General features: G+C 34.6%; 1 protein-coding gene across 1 annotated transcript in view; it reads right to left on the bottom strand.

The window, feature by feature from the left end:
- The window catches only part of LOC115453818 (ecdysone receptor-like), a 279,568-nt gene that overhangs the window by 241,134 nt on the left and 11,670 nt on the right, over positions 1–26,764 (bottom strand). The gene's annotated exons all lie outside the window — the stretch shown is intronic.

Here is a 26,764-nt window from a genome sequence, read left to right as displayed (position 1 = left end):
TATGATGTTACATATACTTATATGTCCACCACGGAACGTAAAGTAAATCAGGGCTTCATTCCTGTGTTAAGTAATTTCGCCCTTATTAACATTACCGGTGACGCAGCGCGGGAGTCTAAAAACGCAGTAATGATTCATCCTCATGGGTTTTTCACCGCTGTGCAGTCACTAACTACTTATTCAATTGCAACCCTTGCATTCACTTAAAATTACACGGTTACCTCGCGACCCTATTAGGCATCGCGCAAACGTTTTCAAATTATTGCTGAGAGACACTACTCTACTATGAAACTGACAAATATTGAACTTTAGTAAAGTATTGTTAATGATTATTATTATAGAATCGTGGCTGTGAAGTACACAGCGAATTCCTCATACTAAGGCGGCACGCAGACGCTGTCAAATTTTTACTGAGAAACACTACTCTACTATGAACCTGACAGTTACTAATGTTGATAAAGTTACAACTGTCAATTGCGTAGTATTGTAGTGATTCTCGGCAACGTTTTGACAGCGTCTGCCCGCCGCCTTAGTATGAGAAAATGGCTCTGTATTCCACAGCCAAGTACCATAGTAATAATCATCGTTGTCAGGCTATACTTAAAAATACTGTACTTAAGTTCAATATTTCCACTTTAAACCAGCAAATCAATCAGTTATACTTAGCACTTTAAACTGTGCATGCCGGTTTCCTAACACTTATTTTACTTGAATTTTTTGCATCAATTATCCGGTTCGTAAGCAGTTTTTTGCCTCGTTGTTAACTCTATTCTGTCGGCCAGATAAATATATTAGTAATGTCGAAAACTTAGAATTAGTCATACATTAAAACATCTGTTTTTTACTAACATAATATTTTGAGAATGATTTTAGCTTATTCATATCTGACGTGTGACATCTCTATTGTTACGAAGTAGTAAGAACATTTATATTTTTATTGAACTTGATAATTCGAGAATTCTTTGAAGATAATCAGGTGTTTACTCGCGCAATCATCTGTCTGAAAATTCTTTTACGGCACAAAATTCCTACCTCATACACTTTCCCATATAAAAGATATTCTTAATTTAATAACCCAAAAACATCTCATTTGTTATATCGTCAGTAATATTTTTCATTTAAATACTAATAAGAATAGAATCATCTATGAAGCGATCTCCTTATGTCCCAAAATGTCCCACACTCGGGCAAAGACTATGCGGTTATAAAGACAGAAATAGAGGATGGTATGCGTTCCGAACCTAAGAGCTATTTCCATCCTAGATCATCTAGGCGATGACGTAGTCGCGTAAAAGGATGCGAATAGGGAAGTTACAGATTTGTACGAGCTAACAACGGATATGTTGCGCATGCGTCTTTGTGCATTTAAACATCATTGGGTTCCTTGTTTTTCCTTTAAGTGTTTGTTATGGAAAATTTGGTTAGAGTGTAAGTGACGGGTAACAAATTATAGTTTTGAAACTAGAATTCGGAGAAGCTAGATTTTTTTTTTTAACAACTCTCTATTCTTTGCGGACAATTTATTCCATAAAAACATAAAATAATATCACATTTAACTAAATTAATCCATCTTTATTAATTTTTAATTGAACAGATTCAGACGACCTGCAGAATAAAATAACCGAATCAAATCTAAATTGAACTAATCACGGGAGCGTTATCACATATTTCGCTGTAACATGGTCAGTTGATATCACAGTCCATTTTTAGTCGGCAACCGAGGGCGCGGAAAGGGCATACGCCGGATGTTCGCCGCTGAGCCGATGTAATCTGCGAGCGGCGTCTGCGATCCGCACTTATTCTGTACACAGAAACGAGATACACAGCAACCTCTTTGATGTTATTTGATTTTAGTCTGACATTCGAGTGGTCATCGTGAACGAGTCCTTACACGGCTTATTTAGTTTAAATAATACGTTTCTGTATAATTGTATTAAACTGCATACTAAAGTTTCATTGCATTTTGTGTTTTATGAATAATGTTGTTTGTTTTCATTTTGTGTGATTTATTTTTAGGTTATGATTTTTATTTGAGGATTGCTATGTCATTCCTTTGTCAACACGTTTTTAATAAAAGTTATTGGTACTTACGCTCACAACATTTTATAAGTTGATTTTATAGCAATTTAGTCACAATTACTTATTGCCGCTGCAAAAGCGCCGACGAACAAGATTAAAAAAATAAACACGATAAAACCTTTATTAAGACATCGTGATTGTCCATAATTCAACATGAAATACTACGATATCAATTACTTGGATAAATATTTATTACCCAGTAGATAATACCGTTTTTTCTCTTCGAAGAATATAAATATTATAATAACCTATTTGAGAAGCAAACCAAGTCAATGGTAGACAAAGACAAACATTTATTTAATGAATTAATGCATCCAATATGCAAATATTGGCCCCAATCTGAGATTCCTTGCGCTGTACACACCAAACACTTCATAAGACGTAATGACACTAATCTCATCGTAAATATTAGAAAACGGACATGCATAACCGATGTGCCGACACAAATTGACAAATTCTTTAACATTAATATTAAATCAATAATTTTGTATGATACGGCATAGATATTGTTCGATTGTTAGTTACTGGTCGCCAGAATTATGTCGGCTTGTTTTAATTCGATGTAACCAGCTAATTTCCGAAACTAGTTCCTTGGGATTGCTCTATGAGAATCTATAATTCTGGTGAAATGAGATCATGGAGTTTGTTATTGTACGCTTGTGTTTAGCTTGTTTTACGGGGCAAAGTAGACAAACGTCTTAATAAAGGTTACAGGAATTGGGTGCAAATATCATCCAGTAGGTTCCTCTTGAACTTTTTGAAGCAGGCGTATATTCCTTTTAAACGGACACTATAAAGTGGTCCTACTGCACCTGACCGTATGTGGACTTACGAGAGACGATGACCACTGTTCGAAACAGGATATACAGGCTGCTACACTTAGGTTGGTCTCTATGGCAGGGTTTACACTTTGAACGATCCGCGAGTGGATCTTTAGGAGGGGGCGATGTGGGAACGGCATGAGACAGGCAGTCATAGCTGGTGGCACATGAAAGTCTAAAAACTTAATGTGACACTTTTGATAAAAGTTAACTATTGAAAAGTAAATAACATCTCAGTTTTACGAAATTTCATGATTTATGATGGAAATCCCATAACATTATATAAATTTAAATTGTATAATAAAACTATCTAAATTATTTATTATATTATTGGTCTTAACAAAATAACTTAATATCCATAACATTAAAATAAATAAAATTATTAAAACTTGGTGACTTGCACGACTCGCAAAATATTACAAAATATTTGTATCATAGTGCTGTCTTTGTCAACTTCTAAAGGATGACTGCCATAGCACGTATCCATGTGTATTTAGTAACACATTGCAATTCGAAACACATTGCAATCCAGCTCATATATCGATTACTTAAAAGGTCATACTTATTCCATTAAAAGTTCATAATCACAGCCGATATTCTTTCCTTCTTTGAGCTGATTATATAATAAGGTTTTGTTGCCAAGCAGCCATTGAAAAACAAAATAACGTTAATTTGTAAGCATTCCTAGTGACTTTGGACCTCTGAAAGGCAAATTCGGTATTGTTAAAGTTGCTTTTATGTAAGTGTATTGTAACAATGTCGGGTATGGAAGAAACCGAGGGTTGCTAACTTTTGCCTTTCTGTTGTGGGATTTCCATATTGTGGAGTCGATATCAATGTAGAAGTGTCGAGGACATTTCCTTTGATTTATGGATTATAGATTCCTTTGAATATAGTTTAGAAAGTATATAATTTTGGTATTGTGTATTCAAGTTATAGAGGTATCGATTTTGATATATAGAAAGTCAATTTGCTTATGAATTTGATAAAGATAGATTCTATGCTGATGATTTATATGCTTTTTTTACCCTAGCATAAGAAAACATCTATCAATAATCATGAGTGATTAATAGAAGAGGTAAGTCTATTAAAAATAATCATAAGACTTGTCTGTTATGCGACTGATGACACTGGCTGGTTATTTCCACTGGCACCCAATTTAAGTTAGACATTCATTTTTCAACAAAGGGCTAATATAATTCAAGTAAAATTAAGCTCAATGTATATTAAATTTTGCTGGTGGCAGGACATATTGTATATATCCACCCGGATAGAGACCACCGTACATAAGCTGTTAAAATCCACCGTAGGTGCCCACGTAAGTGTCGCGTTCCGGGATCAGCCTGTATATATACGGTTCCAAGAGGCCGGCATAATTATGTTGACTGTAAAGAGGTAATCATCTCTCGTCAGTCGACATTCTATTGGACCATCAGGTGCAATGGGGTCCCTTTGTCATTTCCGTAAAAAAAATTACTAGGAACATCAGCCTAACATCACTAAGTCACTGATGCCACACATTGTCAATGAGCCTAATCTCCAACGATTACAAATTCTTACTAGTAGCACTCACCACAAAATACAAAATGATTTTAATGACAATAAAAAATAACAATGGAATAAATATTTTTTACGCCGTGATCCGAGTACATAACTATGGTGTGAGCTTAACAATTAGACCTAGAGAATATATCCAGACAATACCTACATCCGTCAAATGGTATCACGGATACGTGCTAGGCATGGTTATGATGTATGATGCACAAGCATCGTGCAACTGCGTCCATCTATCATCAACCGCAACAAGTTAAGGACATATGAGTTAACATACTTGACTCAGAGACAATATTGAGTATTTGTCGAATGTAATTATTATCAGGTCGCAGGTTAACCTGGTAGGTTGTTTAGAATGGTCTAGGAATCTTTGGGACTATGTTAATATTGAACATCCTGTGGCTTAGAAGTATTGATAAAGGATAAGAGGGTAAGAATTGGAAGTTCTCGCGATCTATTTCTGTGTACAGTCACCCACACATGTAGCTGAATAAATTCAAAGTTTCAATTCTCCTATACACTTTCATTACTACATTTTTTTCACAAATATGAAATAAAACTTTACTTCACACACAGAAAACAGTGTATAGCAATTTAACTTAACGTGTCGAGACGATTTGAAATTTTGAATTTGTTAAGCTACTTTTGTAGCTGACTATACAGATGTACAATGAACAATCTTTTTAGCAAAGTAAGGCTAAAAAGATTGTTCTTTTATCATTAAAAAGGCTAATATCTAACTACTCCAATTTTGCAAATTCATTAACTTATGGGAAGCTACCTTATCTCTGACTGCACAGGTTTCTTTTATCAGACGGAGTATAACGCGGGCGAAGTCGTGAGTTGATATTAAACTTTTTATTAATTTTAATTTCAGAGACGTGGCTATCCAAGTTATGATTAATTTGCTAGTAAAATTTACATCTGTTTTTATTATTCTAATGAAACTATGGCAACACTTTGAGGTTAAATGCCTTTGCCATCCTGAGATTAATGTTATGTCCCCAACTTGAAAATTATATTAGCTATAAAGACTTTCCAACTAAAAATCATGTTAATCAGTTATTCCCAATACATACCGTGAAATACCGGATATATTTTTATACAATTTTTATCGCTGTGTCGATCATCTCTCAAAGGCCGCAGCAATATTTTTTCCTCAATATCATCAATATGTAAGGTAGAATTCCGTAAAGCGTATAATTTCTAATATGTATGGGAATTGGCTCAGACGTGGCGATAACTAAACCGCGTAATGTGCGATCAAAATAGATATAGGGAATGGTAAAGCGGCAAAATTTATATCATAGACTTATTCATAGCTTATTACTTCATTGCTAATTTTAAATTAAGGTAGAGGGCCCTTTTCCGTCTACCAGGGCATATCCGTCTTTTTGCAATTACGGGCGTTCTAAACTAAGGACAGCTTTGATAGCCGTATAGGTAAATAGGGGATTTTTTGAAGTCTCCTACCTATACGGCTATTGACGCTGTCCTTCGAATAGAAGGCTAGTGATTGCAAAGGACGGATTTGCCCCTATAGTCGGAATAGGGCCCCCTGATGTAATGTTTCTTTAAGATTTGTTTCACAACTAAGTCAACTTGCATTTAGTTATTTATTAAACTACTCGATTTATCTACAATTTAAGCTGAAAGCAAATAGAATAGTATAGTATCAAAGCTGATTTTAAAATTGTTAACGTTAATTAATTATTATAAAATTAAATGCCTAACCCACATTATGACTTCTAGTAAAGAAACGCCTAACACCACGAGTAGGTCACTTACCACTAAATTCCCAAACATAACCCCCAAAAAGACCGCCATTAAACTACCGTAACACATTCGAATGAAAAACTGAACTCGCTTTCGCAACTTAATTAAGTATTGGGGTGTATAAAAACAGGGTAAACGTCTACCAAACTGAATAACTTGGGTAACAAATTGCTCTTAATTAAGAGTAGTATCCATAGTTTGGGTCAGGGCCATACCTTTGCAATCGAACACCCTTCGGTTATCATGCGGAACGTCATCTTAGGCGGAGGGGAGAAAGGGGAAAGTCCGGATAAGAACATCGCTTCAAGCTATCATCCGTCTCGACTGATAAAAGCTGTGTTTTAACATGATCCTCTTTTTAGCTCAACAGTTGTTGGAAATTGTTTGTTATTGTTTTGCAACAGTATTGTTTATAAATGCTGTCCTGTTTTACATTCCCTTTAAAATATATTCCAATAAATTATTTGTACTGGTAAAGGGTGCTGTGATACTACGCGATTAGTACCCGATTCTTTATATAAGGTAACCAATATATCAGACGTCTATTAGCCAGGAGTATAGATTTTTTTTTAAGCATCGGGTTTCGTTTCTTTTGTTATAAAGAGAAAACACTTACGATAATAAAAAGCTATAGTATATATTTCTTGCTTTCCCGCGTTTTTTTCGTCTATTCGAAATTTAAAAAATGCTCATAATAGCAGACGTCGATAACCAAATTAAATTCCAATTCTATGTCATGGAAACTTTGCACTCCATCAATCAGATTATTGATGCGCTCCACATCAATTACATTTTAAGCTCACATTTTTGTATGGCAAATAATCGGGATGAGTCATTTTAACACGAGCTCAAAATTGCGAGACGCGTGAGTAATTTATACGCGCGGATGAAGAATTTTATATGAAATGGAATTTAATATTTTGCATTTATGTAAAGCGGTCGTAACGCTGTGACGGACGAGCGTCGCCGCGGTATGACGTTATAGATTTTAATTTTGTTTTTAGGGCCACTTACAGCTACTGAGCCGGCTTTGAACGAATACATTATGCCTTGTCATGATTTGAAGTAAATGAAGGGTGAATAACTCTTTAAATTTATTTAAGATTTCGTTTACGGTTCTGTACCTATTAATGTATCTAATAATCTTTAAGCAAGTGACATGCTTGACTCGTTAGAGTCTAACGATTAGACTGTTGTTTACAAAGCTACAAACATACAAAACTTGACGATATTACGCTGTAGACATATTTGTCTGTGGAATAGATCGGCTGGACCGTGGTAATACCAATCTCTCACTAAAACTTAGGATTAGAAGAGAAGAATGTAAAGTTTATACGTATCTTAGTACATATTGCATATAATTGTACTATCAATGCTATATTAATTATAGATACATTCATCTTTCCCTTCCACTGTCTTTATAGGCAGTTGGGCATGGATCATACCAATTGCTAATATTGATGAACCATTTGCAATTCTAAGCACATTGCAATAATGTGTATACTCATCCTTTAGCTGTCAAGACGTCTAACTGCTTGCAGCGTCATCATCCGATGCTACTTAGCTCCTAAGTTCATATAAGTCTCGAAGCCCTTTATTCTGGCCAAAGCAAAACACACATATAATAAAAATGCAATCCAAATTACATGCAAACATTTTAAAATGATTTTTATTTTAAAATTATTTTATCTGGATTTTCACAAAAGTTGGCAAGTTTCGAACATCTTTTTGATGTTATGTAAAACAGTATTCAGTTTAATAAGTTTTTAGTATTAGTTAATAATAGAAATATAAATCCTTTATTGCAGAATTTACGTACTTACCTAAAGCAAGCAATTCGATATTAGAATTTGCTTATTTAAGTACAAATTACAAATTAAACTCTTCATTACCTTCATCCCCACTCTAAGCTATGCTTGTGTTCCGGACAATCAAAATAGCTAGTTTAATAATATTACTTGGTTATATTATTTAATAACTACCGTCCGTAATCCATTTTCTTGAACACAAAGCTTTGTATCGCTTCCCCGTAAAATTACACGTGAAATATGAATGGCGGGACTGTACAAAGGAGACAAAATTATGCAACCCATGTTACCAACATAAAATTGTATCCACACATTTCAGAATAATATTTCTGACATAGTTTTACGCCTCGGTCTGACGTGACTACCTGAGTAGTATAGTATCGCAATACGACTGCAGTGCTGGGATCTCGGATTCGTTCCCTGTTCGGTCAAAGTGATATTGGGTTAATATAGTCAGTATCAGCCTGAGCTTTGAAAATGACAATAGGCTCGCCCCATCATATCATGGAACGGAAAACACACGGTGAAAAGTAGGTGTAGCGGTTGCACCTCTACCTCCCTCTTAGAGGAAAGGTGACACACACACACGTGTGTTGTTACGTCTCAGTTGTGTACCGCCTACGCGCTACTCTAGATGGGGTGGCAATCAAAGTAGCGTGTCAACGCTCTAAATGGTCGTCCTTGGACCACCATCTACTATTAGCGATGCTCGCTGGGGAAATCAAGCTGTATTCCCTTATCTCGTCTCATTAGGCCTGCCCATGGCTGAGGTCAAGAGCATGAATCCGCGGTTGATCCTCCGGGACTCGTAGGTATGTGTTGATGCCACGTGTATTTGGTTAGGATTTGAGTTACTGTTTAACGTTTGAAAACAAACATACAACACGCCTTTATTCGCGAAGGGATAGGCAGAGATGTAACTTGAATACGCTTTTTTCGCCTGTATGTTCCGTCTGTGATAGGGGACGAGGCTATCGCCATATCAGGCACTAAGGGCTGATAACAGGTAGAAAAAGGAAATGTAACTTTGCCCGACTCAGGATCCGAATCTAGGACCTCAGAAGTATCATACCACGTACGGAATACAACTACGCCACCGAGGCAGTCTACAATCCGTCAGTCTAGTTTAACGGTTTGGTATGTATATTTTACCTGTTCTCTCTAATTTAACGTTTTAATACACGTATCTTTTACCTGCTTTGCTGCTATAGCGTAATTTCTAGTCAATAAACTTCATAATAACATATAATAGTTTGCAAATATAAACAAGATTACATAACAATAAATACAGTAGTCAGTACCAGCATTTAAATACCAAATGACTGCACACTGTATTAGTTCATAATATAAAGTAGCACGAGTGCTTTTAGAATGCATAATTTATCCAGATTAAAAAATAAAGACATAAAATCCTCGTTCGGGTCTAATACCAAGGGATTTCTTTTAACCAAAAGGTTCATCCATCCAATTCAATTACGAAAGAAAATACCGAGGAGATGGTGTAGTGAAAGTTCCACTTTCTTATTCAAATAACCCTTTGCCTCGCGCTGGAACAAAGCGGGCTATTCATTAAAATAATCCACTGCAACTTGTGCAGTAACCGGGGTTATAATAATACGAAGCACCGCCAGCTCTCAGCGAATTACTTTGTCGATGCTGGCATTACGTTATAAAGTAATTTTATATTATAGCCTTTAAAGTTCCTGAAGGACAACAGTCTTGTCCTTGGTGAAAATTGGTTTCAGAGATATCTGTTTTATAGACAGTAAAGATAGGGAAACAAATAATTCAACCTTGAAAAATATTTCTTTCCATCCTATTCTTAGATTTTTATTTTACCATCCTTATATTTTTTTTAGGTTTTCTCCTACTCGAGGCAAGCTCAGTATACAGAGCGTCCGCTTCGAAATCTTCAAGTACCTTCCTTTAATATAAAACCTCCTTTATAATTTGAAATACCAATAACTTCAATCTATTGCGTTAATTATAAATATTATGCTTATACTGGATTTCAAAAGGGTACTTTTAAATTTCGTAATATTTTGTTGAAATTTTAAATCTTTTGCGAATGAGTAATATCGTCTTTACAGATCTGTTAAATGTTAATATTAAATCAAGTTTCACACATTACTCGGATTCACTAAGAAAGCTAAATGATTAGAGCAGAAGAGATTATTTTGGATGTTTTGACTGCCCTGGTTCCAATGTTTAATCATTTTGTACTTTTAAAGGTGATCCGACCATAGTTTTTGGTCATCTTATAAGTATATTATGTAAAATACTTCAAAATAACCTTTAAAATTAATATTCAATTTTTAATTTCGGGGACGTATTCATCTCTTTCATGTCTACATTTATACATAACATCAGGTGCAGTGAAGTTAATATAATGTTCCGTCGATAAAAAAATAATTCATTCCGAGGGCCTTGAGCAAAAAAAATTAAATGTATTTCTTTACCATATATCCGCAATATATATTGTTTGTATTTTAAAAATGCAATCAAACGTTTGAAGACAATCTAAATGCTGGTTCGTGTCGCTTCACAACCTACATGTATTTTTCCGTGACCACTCGATTACCATTGTAAGTAGAAATGACGGGTACAGACGTGGCATTGGGTTGTCGCAATACTAGATAGCTCGACTGTGTTTCGAGACTGAATTTTAAAGAAGTTTGTTAGTCAGCACTCGTTATGTCACTCTTATCTTGGGACTGATGTACATAAATCTTGTAAAATATTTAATTCGTATCGAATAAGCTGGTTGCGTATTAAAATATTGTAGAAATGTTTTCTTTCTTTCCATGGACCTCCATTTTGACAAGCTTTGCTTTTTTTAAACAATAACACAATCGTTATAAATTAGATGTCACTTTGTATTTCACTGTAAATGAATAACCAAAGGATGTGAATGCAGTGCAGCAACGTTTTTATGCATATTTTCTCGGGAATGCCATTCAAATTTTGTTAAAAACCCTACATTAAGTGTAACAAGACCTGGCAATGACAGCCAGAGCTCCCAGTCTACAGTCCATACATTTCCACTCTAGATTATGAAAGCGATAGAAATCGAAATAAGAATATAATATTACCTATTGATTCGAAATCACATAAAAAAAACAGAATTGTTAACAGAAACGTTCTTTTTAACCTGAGAGACTGGTAATCCTTTAATATTAATTGATAGTAATAAAACTATTTCAAACGAAGCAAAACAATTCACTTGAAAGAAAATTAAATACTGTCAAACTTAACGAATAGAAATTATAGAGAGCGCAGAAGCGACAGTTGATAACAATGATGATTGAGTAGAAACGATTAGCTAGTTCCCTGACTCCGCATTCATGCTCCCGACTAGTTTCAAAGTTAGCGTTCCTGGAGAAAGTTCTCGAATTGTAATTAAGAAAACAGGTACGTAGAATGCAAATGTTACCGCAACCAACCGCGACAGTTCCACCGATGTTTCCCTCTGGATTATGAACGTGACATCGTTCGGGCTAAGATTTGTTCCATAATGGTCTTATTCTTATTCTTGTTATAGTGCGGTATTTAGTAAAAAAAAATGGTATGTTCATAAAGTCAAAAGGCATGGAAGTCACTATTTCTTGGACAAAATTCACACATCAGTTAGCGGCATTCAATTAACTTAAGGATATATCTAATTTAGCTAGTGTCCTTATATTTCGTAGACACGGAATTGGCCAATTAGATAATGAAAACTAACCATAGTTACCTGGTCATTGATAGTATTATTTTACCAAACATTTTAGACTTCCAACTGCAATTCAACAAATGAGACCAAATAATCTTGTAAACGTATTGAACGTGAGATAGAACAAGATCAGAAAAAAAGCAATAAATACCTGCCGTACTTCCAATCAGACACATACTGGCGTGCTAAACGTGTTTTTCCAGTCAACAAAAAACATTTATAGGTAAACCTCCACGTGCTAAGCAAAAAAAATATTTACGCTGGACACGTACGCTTTTGTTTCGTATGTCGTTAACATTAGTAGTATTCTGTTTCGAGTGCTTTGAATGGTACGTAATTTTAGTAATGATCATGAATTTTACATGTAACCAAACATTGTATTTGATTTCTATGAGATTTTCTGCTTTAAATGTTAATTTATTTTTGCATGTATTCATAAGTATTAAAGGTATTTTATTAGTTTGTTTTGTAACATTACTTTTCCTGTTTTAGTATAAGATTATATCAAGTTGTGTCTATATCTAAGTCTATTTCGCAATAACTAGATTCAATAACATTCAAATGCACTTTCTACTCGTGACTAGCTAGTACAAGTGATATATAATAAGCCCATAAGTAGGTATCACCTTACGACCTAAAGGGAAGGTCGAGAGACAATAACACGCATTCTGAAATCATTAAGAGTGTACGTAACTACATACCGAATAGAGTCATCATTCTACTATAATGTTATGTAAATTTTTAGGGTTTCGTACTTCAAACGGAATCCTTGCAGGAACATTTTGTTGTCCGTCTATCTGTCCCTCAAGTCCCTTTGTATCAGAAATACGTTAAGGTAGCTAGTTGAAATTTATATCAAATACTCGATGTACAGTCTCTTTAAGCTGTAAATAGCAAATAAAAAATCAACTGATACAAAATATGTCCGTTTATGTCGCGCCGCATACTTTTACTTATTTTACGATTTCACAAGGGAATCAAAATTTATGGGGTACATCCCGTTGACTTAGAATCATGAAATTTGGCAAGAAGCAATGTTCTCTAGCACATGTAAACAAAAAAATATTGAAACCTTAAAAATGTACACAAATAGCAAAAAAGCTAGTGTGTACGGAACCTGCGGTGTGAGAGTCCGATTCGTATTTGTCCAGTCTTTTGAACTTTGTTTTAAATTGATGGTGATTTAAACCTGTCGAGCAACAACTTAATAACAGCATAAAGAGTGCACTTTGGTTTATCAACAGCCTGTCCTTCAAAACAAGTTATAGAAGTAGTATTTTGACTTATAAGTAAATTTCTCGTATTCAAACCAATTTCAAGGAAATCTGTGTGAAACAATGAACAGACCAAGAAATCAAACCCAAAGTCAATTAAGTGGCCAGATCATTAACATTTCGAAGAAAATATTTGATTAGCGGCCATCCTTAATTGTTCAGTTATGTACACATGCATATTCCCAGTGCAGCACCGCAGACAGAAGACTGATGTATCATAAAACGGCTTAAAGTAAACACGCTGGAACAAACAACGCGTCACTGAGGCATGTTACTACACAAATGTGCACAAGATCATCGGGTCATTGCCCTTTTAAGAATCATTTTAGTATTATGTGACTCATGTGTATGCAGTTTTGGATTTATTCTTAGAAAATAAGAAATAGAACTTGTGACTAATAGCGTTTAGGACTTCATTAGAACGGGCGTGATTCCGTCGCGTGCAGCCGCGGGGTGCCCGCTATTTCTATCCTCTGCAAATCATATCGATCTAAATAAAATTGTAGTTTCTAAAGACCCATTTATCGAACGAAAATGATTTTTTTTTATCTTAAAATGAAAATCTTTTGACGTAACTAAATAGTCTTGTCAAAAGATTATCTTTTGGAGTTTTGTCGCTCAATGCAATAGATTACGTTTATGTATGTTTTAGATACATATTCGGACCGTAAATCGTCCACGGTTTCTATAAGACTTCAATGTGACATTATATGTAATTTGGTACCATGAACACATAACAAGAAACAAAAAAACAAGAATATCGCAGTGTATTTTCTTACGATTTGTGTGCCACACTGTAATTTCCTACTGAATCTAAATTATAGCAAAAACACCACTACCTCGTTTGTTTAGCATTTGTCTTACTACAGTGCTAACAATCGACGCATAAAGTACCCACTTTGCAATATATTTCCCTCAGGAACTTGGTGACGAATCGAGATAAAATGTATGCCGAATGTTTATCGAAAGCTTGATTTATCGATATAAAGTAAACCAATCTTGAATGAATTTTTGTGTTGGAATTTAGTTCATTGGGAAATATCTTTTTTTTTTTATGTTTGGTTTGAGGAATACATGTAGAACGAATCTGGGGTATTGGTCTTTGAAAAAACTACAAACACAATAATTAATGTAGAAACCATCATTAAATATGATACATACCCATCCAGAAATGCAACTTATCATTATTAAACATAATCAGACCAAAATAATATGAATAATGAAATATTTTTTACAAAATACAATTATAAAGAATCTCCTCTTTATAATTTGCTAATAAACATCGTATATTGAGATGAAATCTTAATTACATCTGGCGATTTAAGCAATATAAAGAATCATTCATCGACAGCTTAACAACTGCATCTGGGCTGAAATGATACTTTAATTTCGATTTGATAAGCTTTGGTTCAACTTTGAAACCTACACATTATGTGCAACTGAATGACGAGACGAGCACATTCGACAGATTTGAAGTGACACGACTACCCAAGAGTAGAAATACATGTATAGCCGGCGATAGCCTAGTTGGAAGTGGAACGGACTGCCGAGACGAATGTCCGCAGGATCGAAACCCAAGGAATCTCTGACTTATCTAAAATTAATTACGTGTGTATTCTTTGTGAATTATCGCTTACTTTAACGGTGAAGGACAACATCGTGAGTAGACCTACTGAGAAGTTCTCAGGAATATACATAAGAAAATAAATTACATGTACATATTCGTCGGATTACTATCATTCGTATGTGTTGAACCGACAAAAAGATTATACACGGAACACAAATCAAGGTCTTAGTATAATCAATTTGGACGATATCGAATCGCGTCGGATATCCGAACTTCCTATGTGTACCGGAGCGGATTGCAGGGGCAGGCGCGCTCAGCCGTGAATGTCACAACGTTCTCCACAAGACTGCTAACCAAACCAAGCTAATTAGGTTTACAAGTGATGTCCTTTAGTGCAAAAGAGTCGCACGATGTTATTACAATAACACATCACACCTTTATCCCTCTAGGGGTGGGCAGCAGTGGCGATACCAGATTTATTTAAAGGGAACCCAACACAACTTTTATGTAGTAAATAGTAATACGCATAAATGCAGTCTGCAAAACGTTCTAATGATAATTTAATTACACATAAATACGAAATAGAAGCCGGTAAGAATCGGATTATATGGACCTTTCGCTACTGGTGGACAGAGGTGCAACCAGAGCACCCACTTTTCTCCACGTGTTCAACCCCATGATATGATAGGGCTATAGGAATATCGGGTACAAACCCCAAACTTCAACATAAAATAGTGCAGAAAAACCCAATATCACTTTGCCCGCCTCAGGATTTCAACTCGGTACTTCAGAGCGGTGTCGTACCGCGCATGCAATACAACTATGCCAACGATGTAGTCGTTATTCATATTAATACTTCAATATGTTATTAACAAACAACTGTAACTTCTCGTACTACAAATTTTCACTTTCATATTCCTATTTTGTTTTGGTAGGTTAGAATTTTAATTTCATAGATATAATTAGTTTAAAACAATAAACCATTCAATAGCAACTTTCTAGCACCTCAATGAACTCTATAAGTAATGACATCGCTGGCGAAATTTATTTATGATACCTACCTTTTATAAGGAACAAGAGACATATTTGTACATAACAGACCCAGTGTCTGCTTTACTAAAATAAACAAGAAATAACAATTTATATGTACACTATATTGTCGTGCTAATAAGCTCATAAGTGTTATCTCAAAAAAAAACAAAATCTTTATTTTTATCTCGTCAGTTGGCTTAAAAAATACCAATCCAATGAACTTACTAAAATAACGGTATCTTATTTAGAACTTGTTAAAAAAACCTTAAAAGAGTTTCTCTATGTCAATTTTACATACAAAACTATATTTATAAAACTTCGATTATCTCGAAATAAGGTTTCCCTGACTCACCGCTTTTGCGCTTAACACGGCAGTATATTACTACTATTAATCTATTTTGACAACGCACATTCAATAGTAATTTGAGAATACGCCGCCATTGATACACGTTTGCGGTCACAGTATAAATATTTGTATGATGCGAACGAAACCTAGTTTATACAATTTCTTTAAGAGTCAAAAAGTTTTATTGTTGTTTTAGTAAATATTAAATTTTAGTAAATAGTAAATATAATAAAAAGCGACGATAGCCTAGTTGGGTGTGGAACGGACTGCCGAGACGAATGTCCGCAGGTTCAAATCCCAAGGGCACACACCTCTGACTGTTCTGAAAAATCATGTGTGTATGCTTTGTGAATTTATCGTTCGCTTTAACGGTGAAGGAAAACATCGTGAGGAAATCTGCACATCTGAGAAGTTCTCTATAGGAATTTCGAAGGTGTGTGAAGTCTACCAATCCGCACTAGGCCAGCGTGGTGGACTAAGGCCTAACCGCTCTCAGTAGTAGAGGAGGCCCGTGCTCAGCAGTGGGCAAGTATGTAATACAGGGCTGATATTATTATTATTATTAGTAAATATTACATTTTTTATATCATCATTTTATATCATCGAGCACGGCAAAGTATCCCGACTGCACCTGATGGTAAGTAGAGTGGGGTCCAATAGAATGTCGACTGACGAGAGATGATTATCCCTCGACAGTCGACACAATTATGGTGGCCTATTGGAACCGGATATATACAGGCTGATCACGGAACGCGATACATCTATGTGAGCCACTATATGCCTTAAAGATTTTGATGTATTATGCAAACGATAAGTTTTACGTGACACTGATTTTTTTTTTACGATGGCACGCAGACATTTATAATAAAGAGCAAATACTTTAAACAAGAAATATAGTTCAATTGTCTACATTTAACAAATAAAAATTTTAACAAAATCTGCAAAAAGCTATTAAAGTAAGTTAATATGCCAACTTCATTTTCTTAAGAAATATAATAAAATCCAAAAAAATTAAAACAAGGAACAAAATTATTACCTTGATTTAACAAACGGAAATCTGACTAAAATCTCCAAAAAGTAATTTGTAGTCAAAGCTATCGTTCAACCTCCCGGATGTTAACATTTCACAGAAAATACTTATCAAAAGGATCTTATTTGAAGTTCAACTTCACACCATATAAGGTCATTGACCGTGGCCGTGAGCGAAAATAAAAGATGCTAATTTGACGGACACAGAATTCAATGCCATAATATCTTATTCACAACATTCGAGCATCAGTACAATACGTTTGAAGAATTCTTTTAATTACATTATAAGTATAGGTATATGTTTTGCTCGTTCTTCCTTTGCATGATTTTTTTTCTTGAAACAATTAAACAAGCCGGCATAATTGTATCGACTACCAAGGAATAAACATCTCTTCTCAACTAGTACTCTATTTGGACCCTATTCTACTCACCATCAGGTCCAATGGGGTTACTATGCCTTGTTCATAAAAAATCTTTACTAAATAAGAATGTTGCGTAAAAATAGGAAGGTATAGCAGTTTTTCTTTTGCGTTTCGAATGATCAGTAAAAGAGTTACCAATGATGCCATAAATATGCCGCGGCTAATGCCATATATGTTTTATGATGAAAAGGTAATCTCTTATTTCTGATTACCTTATGCCTTAGATAAGTAAATAATAAGAGAAAAACAGTCAAATAATATCGAAATAAAACTAGTTTTAGATTTTTCTCTGATTTGATAAACTAGTTTCCGACATTTCGAAGACTTTCAGCCGCCCTACGACCATGAAGGCTGCAAAGTCTTCGAAACGAGAAAATTTAAACACGAATAACCGCAATAAAAACCGAAACCTAATTTTCTTTCGATGTCTAACATTCGCGTAAATATAAGAAATCATTTAGTAAAATAATAATTTTGATAAATTGTTTTACTTTTATATCATAAAGTAAAATACCTCAATATAATGAATACAAATAAACATTTTCCTAATAAGTAATTAAAATAGTGACCGTTATTTAGTCACTGAAATACACGAAATCAAAATTATACGAAATTTCTGTGTTCACAAATCGGAAAATTACGATTCAAGAAATCCCTTGAGATACGATATACAGTGAAATACAGTAAGGCAAGTGTTATAATGCGAAGGTACCAAATTTTGTTGCTGGGTAAAATTAAAAAGAAATATACATGGGATTGTTAATATCAATATAATATTTAATTTATAGTCAATAAACAATCAGTAATAACAACTATATTAAAATAAACTAACAAACTTACTGCGTACCTTTTTGTTAACCAATCCATTATTTTATCTATTTTAACTATTTAAAACTGAAAGATGAAAATACAATATAGGAAAATTGAAATTATTTACCGTTAACATAGTAATTCTTGCTTTAGGACATGATTATCAAAATCAGTAACCCGAAAATTACGCAATCGATACTATATTGTACAATTTACAGTCCAAATGGCACATGCCAGCCATTACCTGACCTCTACCGACTGGGTAGATATAATCGCAATTTACTGGTGGTAGGTTTCTCAGATGCGAGAGTCCGCCTGTGTAGGTACCACCTCCAAGTCCATTTCTGCCGCCAAGCAGCAGTGTGTAATCACTATTGTGTTTCGGTTTGAAAAAATTTTTAGCCAGTTTATACTGGTCATAATAAGACTTAACATCTCATGTCTCAGGAACTCGAACGATACTTTGTAATTCCTAGGTGTTAGATGGTGTTCCAACTGTTTATGGTTGGATGTATCGCTTACCATCAAGCGGATGGCAAGCTCGTATCGTCATTCAAAGCAATAAACTTCTCGTCATACAAACTGAAACTCAGCGTTTGATAACTTACCGTACCGTACACTTCTCTACATTTCTGCCATGTTGCTTTACTTAATCTAGTTACACGTGTGAACGTAAACACGTCATTCTCATTTTACGCTACGTACGAGACTGTAATTTGATACTTCGACGGTTTCCCAATACTTTGATCTCCTTTCGTTGGCAATGAAAACATAATTTTATGGTGCCATTTACCTGTCGCGGCGAGAGGCCATCAGGATTTATGACTAGTGATTTTTTCTCAGTATAATCCAGTTTGTTGTTTAAAAAACATTTGTTTTAATAAAGTATATTCCAGAGTTGCCTCACTGGTCTAGTATTTATACTTAACCTGTGGCTCGCTGAGCTATTGCAGTAAACCCGCCTGACTTCAAAAATTTGATTAAACTACAGATTTTTTTACCAAGATCTCTTGGACTGTATGCTGACCTTACAAGAGTAAAATAATTCAATTAAATATATGATATGAAAATAACTAAAATGTTAAATCTTAATAACGTTTTTAGACACTTAATTAGGTAAATGAATTTACGTTGTGCCCCGAGGCACCATAAATACGACGTCTTTATGTTCCGTATAATAAAAAAATTGTACTGCTGGTCTAATGGCAGTGTATATTGTATTAAAAGAGCTATAGCAGAACTGTGAAGTTCTGACTTTCGGGTGCGATTTCTGGGTTCTAACTTGCTTTTAAAGGAATTTGACGTCAAAAGAGAAGTTGACGTCACTCAGACAGTGGAACGTAAAGATTAACCCTTTTAGCCAAAAGTGTTCCGTCCCATGATGTGGATAGGGGCATCACCATATTGGACACAAGTTCTAGACTCTAAGCTGATATTGAACAGAAAACCCAATGCCACTTTAACCGACCCGAGATTCAATAGCCAGGACCTCAGAGCGCTGTCATACCGCGCAGGCAATATAAGTATGCCACCGAGGCAATCATTACAATAGACAAATTAGTAACATTATCCAAAATCCCACACTCCTCCATGAACATGAAAGCAGAACTGAGTCTACCTACTGGACTTAGAATAATAACGTCTACACCACCAACATACTAAACCACCAACATTTTAAACTGAAAGATATTGAAAATATTGTTTAAAAAAATTTATGTGACAATCAATGCATTCAATACCCATTTTTTTTGTACGAGCTTCACCGATCCCATTATACTTGATGGTTAATACAGTGGAGTCAATATAGAGTGTAGACTGTAGAATGACGAGACATTGTTATCCGTCGCCAGTCGACACAATTATGTCGGCACGTAATCCTTCCATCGGCTATAAAATAAAACACATTCATTGATCATTATGAACGCCCTAATTATCTTGCCAGCATTGTCCGATTCAATTACGTATTAGTTAAATTGCAGGTCGGCTGGGCTGCGTGCGACCAGGTCATGAGAAGTAGGTCAACTCCCTCCCCCCTGAGCTATGCACTACCCCCGCACCGACGTCACTGCCAAATATGAACGTACGTTACTGACGTAATGTTCTTTTATTGATTTAGGATGCGTACACGAATGGTTTTGGGTTTGGTAAAGATTTGTAGTGTTTCTAAGTTGAGCTGATTACTAAAAACGTACATAGGCATAGGGTAGGCAGAAGTAGTATCATACTCAAAATATCCAGCTTTGTTAGTTACCATGTTATAGGGGACGAATCTATTGCCATTTATAATTAAATATATTTACAAAAGAATTTTTGTACGGAACCCCATTGATATAAAAAAATCATTATTTTGAAATGATAAATTCATATTTTATTTGCCGTGGCATTCTGACATCTTACGTCGGCTGTCAACCGCAAGTTATTTACCATTCAAATCCAAACCCTTGCAGAGTCACTTCGTATCTTTATCCTTTGTTAATCCTTGCATATCGGCTAAAGCTTCGTGATACAATTCGACTGGATTTATCTCATTTATTTTATAAATGCGAAAGTTTTTGAAGATGTTGATTAGAAGTAAACTATATATGTACAAGCTAAACGGATTTGGATAAAATTTGGCACATAAAAAGACCACATCCTAGATTATCATATACGCTCTTTATTCCAGAAAGATTCAGCGGGGATTTTTATAAAAGAAATATCTCACATGCGGAACCGTGAGCAACACTTAGTAAAAACATCTACCTACAGGTCGAGTCACGATGAAGTAAAAGAACAAAACAATTTACTAACAGCTAAATTATTCTAGTGTTTATTCAATTGAATCCCGTGAGATTCTGTTTATAGGTCGCAAGAGTAATTGCTTGGCTGTTCAAGTTGTCGATCTAATGACAACATGATGCTTAAAAGCTGAACAAACAAACAGATAATTGTGGCTTTAATCGTAACTACACCTGTGGTTAAATTGACCGAGTATTGATAGGGTAATTCGTGCTTTATATTGTTTATTTAAGTCGATATAGTCTGTTGTGGCTTTTGATCACGATTTCATGTGGTTATCATGATAGAGAGATTTACAGAGGTCGTCGTATGGTATCGTGCTGATAATTTTTTTTTCGAAAAACACTTCAGATAGTTGCTTCAGCAACTCTCAGTTTAATAATTGTGTAGAGAGATTTAGAAAAGAAGTTGTCGTAACGCGCTGCGCAGATGCAACTTGTTGGTGAGAAACACTTTTGATAGTTGCTTCAACTACAGCAACAGTACGTTTAATAGTAGTGTACTTTTACACTAAACTTGAAGCGCTGTGTCGTATAAATAAAACGAAAACAAAAATTAATTCATTTAAATTGTTTCATTAAAAATATCTATTAAATTATCTGGCGTGTACCAATATTTTGGAACATCTTATCTATCTAAAGAACAAGTGGTAAAAGAAACTCCCTTCCTCCGAAAACAAGTCTTTGACTCCATGAAGATTGAAAATTTCTGGCCTCATTGCGAACAGTTCTTGCTTGTGCATATTGTCGCACATAACTTACGCAATAAACAGGCCGATGACAGCGAAAAATGGTTATTTATTTTTTAATTACAAACACATACTAGAAACTCACAAAAACTTTATAAATCACTTAAACTGCGTAGTTAACAGTTTTATGGCCAAGATATAATGTTCGTGTATCCATGTAATTTGTAACGACGATGGCATATAAATTAAAAAATAAAAATTGCAAATGGCGGGTCCTTAGAGACAGCGCTCTGTTGAATATCCAACTGTCAGTTCAGGGAAATTTAAAAACCTTTCGTGATGAATTTACAAGGCGCAAAAATTTTATATTGTTATTTTTAGTGAGTATTCCACCGAAATTATTAGTAGAATTTTAATTCATAATTATGATGAAGCGTTCTGTGCTTAGAAATAAAACAATAGGGAATATTAGTGTTTATTCTCTCGCTACATTAATTTAGCTTAAACAATTTAATTGCAATTTTCAAGTCTGTTGGCTAAAATTTCATATTGTATAAATGTCAGTTTCATTTTATTAATAAAGAAACCTTTGCTCGCGGCTTCGTACGCGTGAAAGTTTTTTCTGGCTAAAAGTCTTGCTATACATTTTTCCGGGATAAAAATTGTCTATGTCCTTCCCGAGTTTTAAACTATCTCCACATCCAATTTCATCAAAATAGTTCCATTCGTTTTAGAGTTTATCACGTTTATACCCTCATACAGACGCCGCGCGAGACTTTATTTTATAACATGTAAGGAATAGTATTTAAGGAATCATGACGTCTGCAACCCGCAGTAGGCTAGCATGGTCGAGTAAAAAGGCATAACCCTCTTAGCAGTAAAGGAAGTGCGTGCTCGTCGGTAAGCAGAATATGATTATTTATAAACGAAGAACATAACTCTAAAAATATTTATTGCGCACTGCATTGAATATAGAACTCCTCAAACTATAATAAATGTCCAAATTACCGGTAAAATTTCCAATCCTAGATTCTAAAATTTTTTTTACAAATAGCAATAATTAAAACCACGTGATTACTATTTTTCCTGTCATCCAATAGAAAGAGAACGCAAGCTGCATTGATAGGCCAGCACTTCGGTGAGAAAAGGCCGTCGCTCCTTTTAACAGTGCTTGAAAATTGCTAAAAATGTTGGCCTTCGTCCAAAACACCCTGCAGAAGTCGCAATGGACTTCCTCTGAATAACTGGAACTTTAAATTATTTTAGCCAAAGTACATGGAAATTCGTAATACAATTTTAATGCCATATAACTAAACAGCGAACCCGCATTAGGCTAGCCAGCTGAAGTAAGAAAACCCTTACCGCGGTAGAGGATGCGCATGTCCAGTTGTTGGACAGAATAAAAAACAGAGCTGGTCGTATTGTAACAAAGCTAATTATTTCTTTGATTTTTCATAAACTAAGTTTTAAACGATAAATATTAAAACTAGTTGGTTGCTATTGGATTTCGCCTTGACCACTTGTACGGATCATCGCAAACGAGAGGTCAAACAAAATAAGAAGGGTGCGACCGTGACTTCTAGCCGGTTGCAGTATGAAGAACAATGTATCCAAAAGAGGACTAGCAGTGATTATTACAATTGCATCAATTAGTTTGGACATTTTTGCTATTTGCACTTCGGCCACAGTTCGGGCAACATCGGTCGCGTTGGCGCGTTTATCTTTTTCAATACACTGCAATACAAACAAAAAGGTCAGAAGCCGACGACCTAGTTTCCGAGCGACGATCACAAAGGTCACCCAGACAGCGGTCCGGGAAGCTCATGATAACGTTGGCAAGGCTGAACGATGCACGCTAATATTCAATAGTGTTATGTAACCTGTTCAAAGCGTTCCGAACACGCGAGCCAATCTCGAGAATCGCATCTGTATCAGGTAAAGTCGAGTTATGCGTCTATTATGCACGAACAATGAAGCTAATCTATGCTGTCTGTATGTACTCCCAGCATTGGCACGTTGCTTATGACTTCATTCAGGAGTAGAGTATATTATTTTAGACGCCTTATCATTAACATGACATATACGAGGTCATTTTGACATTGCGTTACTAAATGAAATCAAAAACTTATCTTCTTGAAAATAATTCTTTACAATAAGTAACTCGAACCGTAGATGTAAAATAAAAAGTGTAATTTTCGAAAAAATTTAACGTCAATAAAAAGTTATTTTCATTTTACACGCACTAATGGCACTCCTACTACTATAAGGCAATTAGTTGCAGAGGCAACATCAGACTTTCAGCCAGAAATACACGCATGCACACGCCATTTTTCCTCTAAGCAGCAAATTTATTAATGAATCAGAAAACTGAAATAGACATTTTTTGTGAAAATATTCATAATTCATGGCTGAGTTTTGTTGTTGATATTAGGAGAGATAAAGACGAGTATGTGGTTTCATTCATTAACGCAATGTCAAAATTACCGTGTATAATATTTTAAATATTTTTCTACAGTGAAAGAAAAAGATTGCAATTATCACCGCCATTGACTTCACAATTTTTATGAATCGTTTATTACATGCTCATATTAATGCGTTATATGCGTACTGTTACGTATTTTTCGAAGTATTTAGGTTAGGTGTTTGAATAAACTAGGCCATCTAATCATAATTCGCTTCACTCAGCTGCGCGAACCACACTAACACAAATTCTGATTCGTACATGAATTATGAGTAATAAATTTGAGATCATCGACCTGCTGATATACAAGCGAAAGTATCGATAAAATAATAAGAGTAGAATAAACGAGGACACATTCCATTCATTAGAACCTAAATCTTGTAAATAAAATATAAAAGACAACTTATAGCCTATAAATACGAAATTCCAATAACGCAATAATTGGTATTGGTAACCAAATAGATTATGAAAATGACGTAATTTAAATGATGTAGTTTTCGAATAGGATAATTTACATGGAACGTTCTACGTACAAAGTTAAATTGTTTGTTCTCTTTTGACCTCGACATCATTCTCTTCCCACTTTTATGTCCGAGAGTCGTCGGAAGGTCGACCGAACCTTGATTCTTTTATCTTTTATTTTGCATCGTTTAGTTACTTGATAATTTTATGGTCCATCAATGTCTCTATTCCATTTTATAGCGCGATGATAAAAAATATCAAGATGTTTTGTCTCACGTATGTTTTTATGGGATTCAATAGAATCGTGCAACCATGTTGCGGTTTTTGGAATTTCCCATATTATTGGATTTTATGTGTATAATGTACATGTAGACCAAAAAATTCGGAATTGGAAATGACACGTCACTAAGAAAAAGATTTTTTCTGTGTACACTTTTGTTTTTATGAGTAATAATAATAAAATATAAAGTTTACAATTGTGACTTATAAAAAAAAACTAAACCCTTGCTCAGTTAAGAACGTATAGGTTGTATAAGTAACATCATATTATTTAAAAATCGTACAATAAACTGATTGTTTGCGTAAGAAATACAGGGCTCTATATAATAAGGTAAATATCGCTGCAAGTATAGAAATTTGTGTCCTGCGTCAAAAATATCATAAAAACTATTGACTAAGCTATAGCTGGACAGATGTAGATGAGATTAGAAAGTCATTCAACGAAGACTATTTATAAAGGTCTTAATATATATTATAAGACTATTGATATATTAGATTCTAACCTAACCCAACTTTCAAGCAAACCGAAGATCTTATCAGTTACTTATTTAAGTACACGTGTAATAAATCGAATCAGTAAAAACAATGATATTCTTCTTACTCTTCTATATTACTTACTTTTGCTTATTTCAATTGCTGCCATCCTAACTAAAAACTCCACTTAAAACATAGAAATACTGCAAGATCACAGTCTATTGCTTGACCAATATTGCGACGTTATCACCTTTTAACTTCGTAAAAGAAAATAATTACATAATAGGACTTTCCCTAAAAGTAATTCAAATACTAATAACTTCGCCTTATGTATTTAGGTATGTATAGTTGTTTTGAAGGTGGATGTTTTATTTTTTTAATTTCAACGCGCCAGGTAAGGACCGAATGACGAGTCGTTGTTCTTCATTCGTCATCATGTTTCGTTCCGTTCATAATGATTGTTTGTTCACATATTGTTAACATGACAGGCTCAGGTAACAGTGATATTATTACATTTTAATCAGTATAAAAATAATGTTAGTTTAAAAACTAAGGAATACAACGTTAATATCTATTCTATTAGCAGAAATAAAGTGGCAAGCAAAACAATTTTTTCAATGAGCAAAATAAAGGCATCACTTTGGGTGCGAAACAACAAAAGTGTGATAATACTTTTTAGAATATCAAAGATCTTATGTTAACGAACACGTATGCAATTAAAATTCTTCGCGTCGGAAAGTTAAATAAAAAAGGAAGCCTGCCTCAAGCCGTCGTTCAAACTTTATCTACAGCTTACTTGGTAATTGCAAAATAACACATCACACGTAATCATATAATTTAAAGAGATCATAAATAATATTAAGCCACGCCCACTTTTTTCTCACTATAATCCACTAGCAAACTAGTAATATGCAAATATATTTTTTTGTTCGGGGTAAATGTACAAAATCGTGCCTCCCTCGGGTTGATAATGAGTAGAGATAAGTGGAATACGTGAGCGAATGTTGAATTAATCACACCAAGTGAACTAGCACCGGCCAGGATTTCCTTAATTAAAATACTAGCTAAATGTTTACACGGCAACTACAAATCCGCTTATTTGTTGTGGAGATACGACACTGAATAATTGTAATTAATTAAATTCGGACGTTGACGCATACGTTTTGTTTATTCTGTATTTTTTAAAGAATAATTATTTCGTTAATTTACATATTTGTATCGAAACGCAGTCATTGTAAGTTTTTAAAGGTAAACAATGACCTTATATTCTCTTGTGGAACATTTATTTAATTTTTTTTTACGTCAACAAACATCGTTATAATTTTGGTAAAGATTAAAATTATAAATAAAGTACATGCTGATGAGTGATTACATCGACTACAACCACGTCAT

This window comes from Manduca sexta, chromosome 17, assembly GCF_014839805.1.
Source record: "Manduca sexta isolate Smith_Timp_Sample1 chromosome 17, JHU_Msex_v1.0, whole genome shotgun sequence".
NCBI classification, from domain to species: Eukaryota; Metazoa; Arthropoda; class Insecta; order Lepidoptera; family Sphingidae; genus Manduca; species Manduca sexta.
The sequence above is the reverse complement of the archived record's forward strand: the minus strand, read 5'-3'. Positions and strand labels throughout refer to the sequence as shown.